The following is a 10933-nucleotide window of genomic DNA, read 5'->3' on the forward strand; positions in this document are numbered from 1 at the left end:
CCAATATTGACTTACTTGTATACAAGATTTAAAATAATTTAAACTCTATGCCATTTATGTTAAAGGTTATTTTCTCTTACAACAAAACAGGGAATTATTTTACGAAAGGGTGCCAAAGTCAAATAAGGCCGTAGGGACAGTAATCCGATGCGCGCCATCTAGTGTCGAGTAGGATAATCACTTGGTAATTGACGTTAAGCGTACATTGACGACAAAACGCGGGAAATTGCCCTAAGTGACGCCATTTTCTTGTATCGGATTTTCTTTTAATTGGTATTTTATTTAAAGACCATTTTAAGTGGCCATTAATATATCGTATTTGTGATTTTCCATTTCATTCTATAAGTAATTTCCCAATAGGAAAACTAATATTACTTTGTTTATTAATTTAGTCTTGATGTTCACTGAAACTACAATAAACAGGACACCGGTATAATTTTTTTAATAATTTAAACAAAATTACTGAATAATATAATAGTAAATAATAAATATTTGTTTATTCATCATCATCATTATCTACCCATATTTAGCTCACAACTGAGCACGTGTCTCCTCTCAGAATGAGAGGGGTTAGATCCTGGAGTTCCACCACGCTGACCCAATGCGGATTTGTCTATTAGAAATACGAAAAACCACTAAGGCGCTTCTTACGCTAAGAACGATATTTTACAATGGGCTGCCCTGCCTCATATGTCTGTAATTACCAAGACATACGAGTACATAGCTAATCACGAAATTTAAGCGATAAAGTTTTCTATTTTCTGTGTACCAAACAACTCTTCTGACTCGTTGCGTTACCTCATGACCTCATGATGGATGCAAGTTCGAAGTGTAAAGTCATGATGGATGCAAGTTCAAAGTGTAAAGTCCTTTTTGTCTTTCCAAAAAAAATCTCAGTAACAGCTCGAACTCATGTACCTACTCTTCAAACTTTATTACAGCAATACTGTTTAGATTCGAGGCAACTATTATTTATGTATGTAGAGACGTGATAGCCTCTGCCTTCGCTTCGAAGGGCGTTGGTTCACCTCCAACTTTTCAAGAAATGTGCATTTCATTAAATTAAATATCACATGTCTCAAACGGTGAAGGAAAAACATGGTGAGGAAAGCTACCTACCTGAGAATTTTCTTTATTCTATGTGTTGTCTGCCAATCCGCATTTGGCCAGCGTGGTGGACAAATAAGGCTTAACCCCTCATTCTGAGAGGAGACTCGTGCTCAACAGTCAGCCGATATATATATAATCTAGATACATCCCTTAATGAGCTATGTTATGAAGAGTTATTAATTACTCCTCTTTCTCTCATAGCGAGATAATACCAGTTCAACTTACACTATTAACAAAGAGACTAAAATCAAGCGACATCTCTACAGTTCTCCGGGCACGGACCTCTTTAAAAGTCCTCTATCAAGCTTCAAAAGACTTTTTGAAAGTCTTTTAAAAGTCCCGCACAAATTGTTTTTTAACTAAGGCAACTCTTCACACCCTTAAGATGATATACATGGAATTTTGAACTTTATCTGCAGGTTTTAAAGGTCAATTTAGCTGTTTATCAAGACTTTGCGTTAGGCTAAGAGTTGTTTAGCGGTGACAGATCCTAACAAGCCAAAGTAGGGTTGACAACGTTCAGTTTTAAAGACAAACATTTAAGTTAGGAAAAAAAAATAGTTTAATGTAAGAAAATCAGGTATGTACTCGAAGCGTTTCGTGTCTTCGTTCCTAATGAGGATGATGACTAGGTTTGAATATATATATTTTTATGATACATTCGGGTAAATAAGGTCAATGTTAACTAATTTATACATAAAAAGCAAAGATTGTCTGGATATTTGCAAAATAAACAAGATTATAAAACAATCTAAATCTATTAAAAATCTTTTATCGTAACTAGATGAAAATTCATACAATTATAGCTTCCTTACATTAAATATCACATTTTTCAACACATGAATTATAAACATAAACGCACAAATAATAAAGATATTAGTAATTTTGTTTGAACGCCCATACAAATCTAACGATCATTAAGATAAAGATAAATAAGATAAATATACTTTATTTGCACACCACAAAGACAAAAACAAGTGAAATAAAAAACAAATTAGGAATAGATCAGCATACAAAAGGCGGCCTTATCGCTAAGTAGCGATTTCTTCCAGGCAACCTTCGGTTTAGGAAAACTTAAGGACATCAGCAGGTGGCGTAAAACAAAAATAACCATAGTATTAGTAATACACATACATACAAATAATTTACATCCTAATACATAAACAATATTACACAAATACCTACAATAAATCATTATGGCCTACGACGTCATTAAATCGTGCCATTTTGTATGGAGCGTTTTTCAGAGATCCGAATAGCTCAGAAGTAATGATCGCAGATATCCTGTTACTCTTACAAAATTGCTTTACTATTAGCATAGGGGAAATACGTACAAAATGACATATACGGACAAAATGACACAGGCATCTTATTTTAAATTCTGCCGCTTCTAGCCCGCCATAGATAAGTACATCACATGACTCTATCCGGTATTACTAACCTGTCAAAACGTGAACTCGCGCCAGTCTTTCGTTTGGGTGTCATGGCTGACGACAGACATTGGTAAGTTACGAGTTTTTTTTAACTGCAGCGAGTTTTGTGTATTTATATTATATTTTTCATAATATTATCTTGTGTTTACATATGTTACATCCCTTAAGTACTTGTTGTTGACTTCAAGTAGTTTTTTTATAAATAATAATCATTTAGCATTTATTGTTGAATTTTGATTTTTTATAACGCTTTAAGGACAAAATGACATACATATGTAACGGACAAAATGACATAGATATGTCGTTTTGTCCATATGAACTCAACTATAGATACCCAACATCTGTTTCTCGTTACTAGCTGTTAATTTCTTTACAGATATTAACAGCTGATACCAAAATGCCACGTAATTATAAGCGTACGACTGATCGTTAATCCTGGAGTGAGGAATCAATGCGCAAAGCTATACACCCAGGGCGTGTTGTTACACAATTTCAAATTGCTGGCCTGTTCAAAGAAGCTTATGGTAAGGCGGCTACAGTGCAAAATGGTTGTAACGGATTTAAGAGCACTGGGATTTGGCCTCTAAATCCTGAAATATTTCCCGATTATATGTATGAACCAGCAGAGACTACAAACATACCTGCACTGGCAGACACCACCAATATGCAATTTAATCAGCAAATAGGTCCTATTCCAGTTCCCATAGCAGGACCCTCCACACAACAGCTAGACAATTTGATGTCACTTCCTGGAACGCAACATATAACCCGCGCCGTTACACCTGACAATAACGACACAACAGTTCAAACAACCGACTCTACTGAAACAACTGATAATTTAACAGCAAACACTGGTCAAGACCTTATTATACCTGCTGCAAATGAAAATTGCCCATCTATTGGTAATGAATTACATCCCTCATCTCATACTTTAGCAGTGCCTATTGAAGTTTTATCTCCTGTCCCAAAAGGACTTTACGTAAGTGGCCAAGGCAAACGTAAGCCAACGAAACACCAAACATCTTTAGTTTTGACTTCCACTCCAAATATGAACGAAATTAAGGCTAAAAATGAGCCTAAAGCTCCTTCAGAGAAGAAAAAACGAAAGGTTACCAAAACCATATTCCATGAAGACAGCGAAGAAGAAAATTGTCCAAATTACACTCAAGATGACGAAGAAGATTGCGCATGCATATATTGCAACGATCTTTATTCACGATCAAAACCTGGAGAAGACTGGTTGCGGTGTTTAAAATGTTCGCATTGGGCCCACGCTTCTTGCGCGGACGTTTCTAAACGAACCAAGCGGTTCATTTTCGAGCTTTGCTTATAATTTTAAAACTTTTGCCGTGTATGTCATTTAGTCCGTATGTGGTATGCCATTTTGTCCATAGCATATGGACAAAATGGATTTCGTTGATCTCTGTTAAATTTAAAATTATTATTTTTTCTACTTTGTTTATCTTTTAAGTATCTATTATAAATCAAAGATATGAAACCTAAGATTACTGGTGTGCAAATATGAATGCGCTGTGATTTACCATTGAAGAGTTATGACCCAAAACCAAAACTATATGTCATTTTGTACGTACTTCCCCTACTCCTAATTTTTATACAATTCAAAAAACTGTCATCATCCCTATTCGCCCTGCGATGTTTTGAAGTTCCTTCTTCCCTACATACAAAGTAGGTACATACAAGGTATCTTCAAGTCAAGAGTGAATAGGTCATTCACAACAGTGAATAGGTCAATAGTCACATTATAATAGACCAAAAGGCTGCATCTTCGCTTACTATGAGGCGTGATTGCAGCCAACCACTGACCTGGCTTGTACAATCTAACCCGGAAAAATCTGCGGTTCCTGTGGGATTTATGAATTTTACTAAGTACGCAAATGCTGAAAGCTTTTCGATTTATATCGAACATCGATGCAATTCAATTTCAATTTAGACAAGTATTTAATTAAGTGTATTAACTCAGTAAAGAACTTACTGATTCAATTCAAATAATTTTTTCTTACTACAATAATAATTATTCTCACGTAATGTACAACCCTACAGACCAATCGACCCGAGGGTTGGTAGTTTGGTACCTACTTTATGTGGTGTCTTTATTACTGTCATCATGCCCTTATTAAGATCCCACAGCTGGACTGTTATTAGTCTTATCAGCCCATTTTATAGGTCCACTAGTCCACTACAGGGTCAAAACTACTTCTGGAATATGGACCCACCTGTCGTGCAGAAACCGAAATGGGTGTGGATTTTCATCCTCTTCCTAACAAGTTAGCCTGCTTCCATCTTAGATAGCATCATCACTTACCATCACGTGAGATTGTAGTCAAGGGCTAACTTGAATGAAAGAAAAAAAATTACTCATCGCCTTAGTATCATAACCTTACGTTTCAAAAGTGCTTGTAAACTAAACCTATACAATGCTCGCCAAGGATCTTTGTGATTGTGAAGTTAGCTGCGGAATGAGTAGGTATGCGTATTCGTACAGACGCGAACCCCCCGCTCGCGTTGTTTTATTGGTTCAAAAAATTAAAAAAAATCTAAATTCATTTATTTCTGTAGGCTCAGTTTACAAGCACTTTTGATACTTCAGTTTACTATTTGTAAAGATTCTACCATCGGTTTGACAGACAGGTTCTGCTGAAAAGAAACCGTCAAGAAACTCAACAGTAATTTAAAAAATCATACAATATTATAATTTAGAATTGATGACAACATTACAATTTCTTATAGTTTTACTTTCTGTGTGAAGGTGGAAGCTGATCCAATGGCTCCAAGCATCTTTATCATTGAGGAACTCATCAATTGTTCTGGTGGTGATTCATTGCGCAGTCATTTGTGCTAACTCCACAAACACAATATCTCGTGGTGGGCACTGTACTTGAAATAAATATGATTTTGACTTTCATTATCAGTTTTCTTTTGTAACGATTAAGTATAAGATGTTAATGATAATTAAGATGCGACTTAACGTGCTCTCCAAGGAGCCGTGTTAATCACCAACTCCTAAACTCCAGGCTTAGAATTTTCTCTGAGAATTTCTGGGAAGAAAAACTTCATAGCCCGAGTTCTTCCTGGTTCCCTCACCTATGCTACGAACCTAGAACCTCGTACTAAACCACAAATATAAACCACTGGACCAACGCGGCACTATTCATCTGTATCACGAAAATCACGTAGGACAAACGTGTATATTGCTTAAATTAATACAAGATTACCAGTCGAGACATTCATTAAACAGGACATTAATAACAAAAGTTTATCTGTTTACCAATAATGATGATAGAAATTTAGATTTAACATTAAAAAGCAATAACATTGTAAGTACCCATGTTTGTCAACTCTTCACTTGCGTCAAAATAAAGTCACATTAAAGGCATTTGCAAATGTCAGCCGGTCCCTCGCCGCTCTTTAACCTTTAAACGATTTAATTAGCTGCTCCAACGGGGTAATGATTCAGAACGACTTACTTACAAGGGAGTATATTCGTAGGTAGAGCTACGCGGCGTAGCGTTATTCTATAACGATGTGTTAAAGAATAACGCTATCCACGTGGCCAGCGTTACCTTATAACTATCTTTTTGTAATAAAATCAAACTACGTCCTACTCACTAACGAGCAGCGTAGTGGCTTTATATTCCAAATCCTCAAAATTACTTCTTTAAAAGTAAAATAATATTGTTTTAACCTTAGAATATTTAGACTATGGACCTGTTTCGCACCCAAATTCACCAACAGAAAAGTTTTTAAGGGGGACGAGGTAAACTGACACATCGAAAATATTTAACACCATTAAATATATTCAGTGTCCATACACTACACACAACTATAAATTTGACTTGTAATACACACACGCGTAATTTTTACACAGAATAACAAAAACATCGCTTAGATTATCCACAGAATATATACATAGAGTATTCGATTAATTTATGCTGTTCCGTCAAAAGAATCGATTCTTTTTAGAAATTGTTTTTATATTTTGATAAAATTTAGGTATACCTACAAATGAAACGTTTCTCCATCAAAAGGTGGAACCATTTAGTAAAAACTAAACTACAAGTTTTTGGCCGTTTTTATGCCATTCAACACAAACCGGCATTTTTAGGAAGCTGTTTACACGACGAAAACGATTACAACAAAGAAACATCGATTCTATAGCAACAGTTATTATAAACGCGTTAGATCATTTATTTTTGATCTTTGCCAGAGGGGTAACGATTAGCGAGGCAAGTCCTGTTATTAATGGTCGAAGGTTTTATTTAACTCTACGGAATAACAGCTACTCGTAGTATCGATAAAAACACGTATAGACAAACAGATTACGATAGATATGTCAAGTAACGCCATATTGGATTGTCGCTCGCGAGGGGAGGTCGGGGCGAACGAATACAACTCTTTTAATTTTGCGAACAGAAGCTCCATCGTCGTGTGATTATATTAGGGGATGGTGCTATGCAATTGTGATATTAATAAATATAAATATGCATATTATTATTTTTGACATTTATATTAAGGTATCCTTGTATGTTATTTTCTGAATATGTATTTATTGATGATCAGTTGATCGGTTGTTTGAATTTGGAAAATGAAACAAACTTAAATTGTAAAAAAAAGTTATTTGTTAAATAAATAATGAATAAAGGAAGTTATAAATAAAACACACCTTTAAAACATTTATCGCTTGTTTTTGTTTTTATAAACAATAGTTATTATTTATTTTCAATTTATTTTTCATGCAAATGTAATCACAGACAGACACAAAACTGTCAATATATTTAGATAGTTTGAAAATTTCAAAAATGTAAAACATAAATATAAAATACGTTTCGCATAAGACTATCCCGTCGTTCACACAAAGCTCTATTTGATGTCGTCGCCTTTTTTGGTGAACTTTGGAAGATGCGTCATTAAAGCCCTGTGCATAGCGGCAATAGCTTTGCGACCTGTTCTGTCCATTATTCTGTCTGCTTTATTAATATTCCTTTTAGGAAATAGCCTGGCGCTTGCCTGGAGTCAAACTTAATGGTAAGCGGTGATGGTAAGCGCTTGCCTAGAATATGCCTATTAGATATTGAAATTATCAATATTGTGATATTACGTGTGTATTGTTTACACACAATTTACTTCATCGTTCATCATCATTAACAGCTCATATTCGTCTTACTGTTGAGCACGAGTCTCCTCTCATAATGAGCTAAAAAATCTCAGTTATGTAGGTTTTTCCTTTATCGTTTGAGACGCGTGATATTTAATTTCTTAAAATGAACTTAACAGTAAAGTTGGAGGAGCACGCCCGGACCGGATTCGAACCTACAAATCGAACCCTCCGAATCGGAGGCAGAGCTAGATAAATCCAGTGTTATCACGGTTCTTGTTTACTTGATAAATTATAATTAATATAAATAGTTTGCGCAAAACAATTTTAGATGAGATTATTTATCTCGATTAGAAATTTTTAGTTCTTCAAGCTCTTTTTTATTTTACTTGCGATACGATGACGAGCAGATGTTAATTGAAAATTATTAAAAAATAATCACACTTAACTTCAAAGCACCTCCAAGGTGACGCCAAAGTGGCAGCTAATAACGCCAATATGCGCACTCCGAACATCAAAGACCATCACTCGCTAAATCACAACAAAGTGAACAAACAAGATTATCCAAACAATTCCCCCTAATAATGCGCTTGTAATAAACTTCAATTATAATATCCTACATAATAACAGGGCGATATAAACTCATTCTCAACCCCCACTCGACGTGAAAGGCTCAAATTAAAGCAATAATAACATTTAGCGCTGCGAAAAATGCGTCAGATTATTGACGTGGGTATGGGTTGGAAACATTTTGGAAAATTCATATTAGTGACAATCCTTTTTATTTCATTCGTGATGAGCTGTGATAACCCAGTGGATATGACCTCTGCCTCAGATTCCGGAGACCGAGGTCATATTTCTATTCATTATTAATATTAATTTCTACGTGTAAGTCTGCCAATCCGCATTAGGCCAGTGTGGTGGACTATTGGCCTATCCCCTCTTATTCTTAGAGGAAACTCTTGCTCAGCCGTGTGCCGTATATGGGTTAATAATGACAAACAATCAAGATATATGTTATACTAGCGGACGCCCGCAACTTCGTCCACCCTTAGACCTCTTTAATTCAGCCCTTAGTAGCTTCGCTGTAAAAATGGAGTAACTTCTCCCGTTTTCCCAACATTTCCCTTCACTGCTCTGCTTCTATTGATTGTAGCGTGATGAAAAGTATACAATAACCTGCCCAGGAGTATGAAGAATAATTGTACCAAGTTTCGTTAAATTCGTCGAGTAGTTTTTGTTTCTATAACGAACATACAGACAGACAGACAAATATTTTACTGATTGCATTTTTGGCATCAGTATCGGTCGCTAATCACCCCTAATAGTTATTTTGTAAATATACTTCATGTACTGAATTGACTTTCTACAGATTTATTATAAGTATAGATAGTGAGCTACAAATAATTATATTATTAAGACCTTTGACTATATATCAATTATTAAGACGTGAGTTATATCGGTTCCGTTTCCGTTTCGTTAGTATTGGGATAAAATATAGCCTATAGCGCTCGGGGATAGTGTAGCTTTCCAACAGTGAAAGAATTTTTCAAATCGATTCTTTAGTTAATTTCACAGCCTATTCAATGCAAACAAACAAACAATCAAATCTATACTCTTTATAATATTAGTATAGATATAGCGTGTGACGTTAGCCAGTTTTATAATCGCTGCATTTAATTTTCCAGAATAAATTCACTTTCTATAGTAATTATCCAGTACTATTGGATGTGGCGACAACCCTACCTAGTCGATAGAGTAGATTCGGGATGAAATTGGCACGTGTTTGCGCGTATAACCAGTTTTATGCGTTTGTTTACTTATTCTAATAAATTGTTCTCACGTGCATCTAATTGTTGTAGTTATTTTTCATTGTTGTGCGTTTTAAACTTTATTTTATAGGTATGTAGATCACTTTGAATTTTGAAACTTGTTGTTCTTACTCTGGTTTAATTAAACTAGCAGACCAGGTCCAGCTTCGCTGGATCATTATCTTCACCTTCACCTATCTTCACCACGTCATCATCACGTCAAAGGTCCTAGGTATCGATCCCCAGCTGGGTCGGTCGGGTTGCGAGGTTCCGGTCGTGGCTAGTTACCACCCTACCGGGCCGGCAAAGACGTACCACCAAGCGATTTAGCATTCCGATACGATGTCGTGTAGAAACTTAAAGGGGTATGGATTTTTATCCTCCTCCTAACAATCAACAAACAAAACAATCATCATCATCATCAAATCAGCTACTAAATATAATTTAATTTCTTCAACTTGCATACTAATGGATTAAAATAAAATAAATGGACATTATTTTTGAAACTTATTTATTGAGCAATATTTAATATATGTACAAAATTCAGTAAAATCTTAAGATAGTTACAGACTATTAACACGATTTATCTTACAACACTCATAATTAACTTACATACTATTCTTCATCGGTTGTTTGTTAATGTTTTCCATGATTAAAACAAGTAAACAACCATTTTAAATCTGACAATTTTAGATAAATTGACTAGAATTATTTTTGTATGACTAGAAAATTCCCTTTCAATACTATTTATAATATTAATAATGAAGATCTTATTAAATTAATCGCTTCTATATTGCACATACATTCTTATGTATATTCACCATTTCAGAAGTATTTTTACTATGTAAATTAAAAGGCAACTATAATTTAACAACGTTAATAGTTTTTGTGCATTTATGTAGTTTGATTGGAATCAATGTACTTGAATGACAATGAATACATAATAAACTTTTAGATAATATTATAGTATCGAATACAAAAATAATTCTGAAATGCTTAATAATAATTCGTTAAATTTAGTTACGGTTACTTTATTTACAGGAATAACATTTATTCATAGGTATTGTGTAAATAGAAAATTTAAAAAGTGTAACAGGTAAAATGGTAATGGTAGTTGTGGATAGCGAAAACATTTGTATTAAAATTGACAACAATTTGCTACATAAATTAATAAAATACAATTTGTTATTAGAATTGTCATTGTGTTTTCAGTAACGTGATATAAGTACGCTTCGACCTTTAATTTATTCTCTGAAATTCAGTAACAGCTGAAAACAAAGTATATTGATCGTATTACACTTATTGCCTTAGCTTTAGTTAAGGTGTCCATTATTAGTTATTTTGAATTACTACATTTATAGGTCAAAAATTTTTAAAAAAGTAATTAAGTAAATCAAAAAGACTCGTAAATTGCGATCGGCGCCAAACTCCGCCAAATGACAAAACTAAAAATAGCTTTTTTTAAT

This window comes from Bicyclus anynana, chromosome 8 (genome assembly GCF_947172395.1).
Source record: "Bicyclus anynana chromosome 8, ilBicAnyn1.1, whole genome shotgun sequence".
NCBI classification, from domain to species: Eukaryota; Metazoa; Arthropoda; class Insecta; order Lepidoptera; family Nymphalidae; genus Bicyclus; species Bicyclus anynana.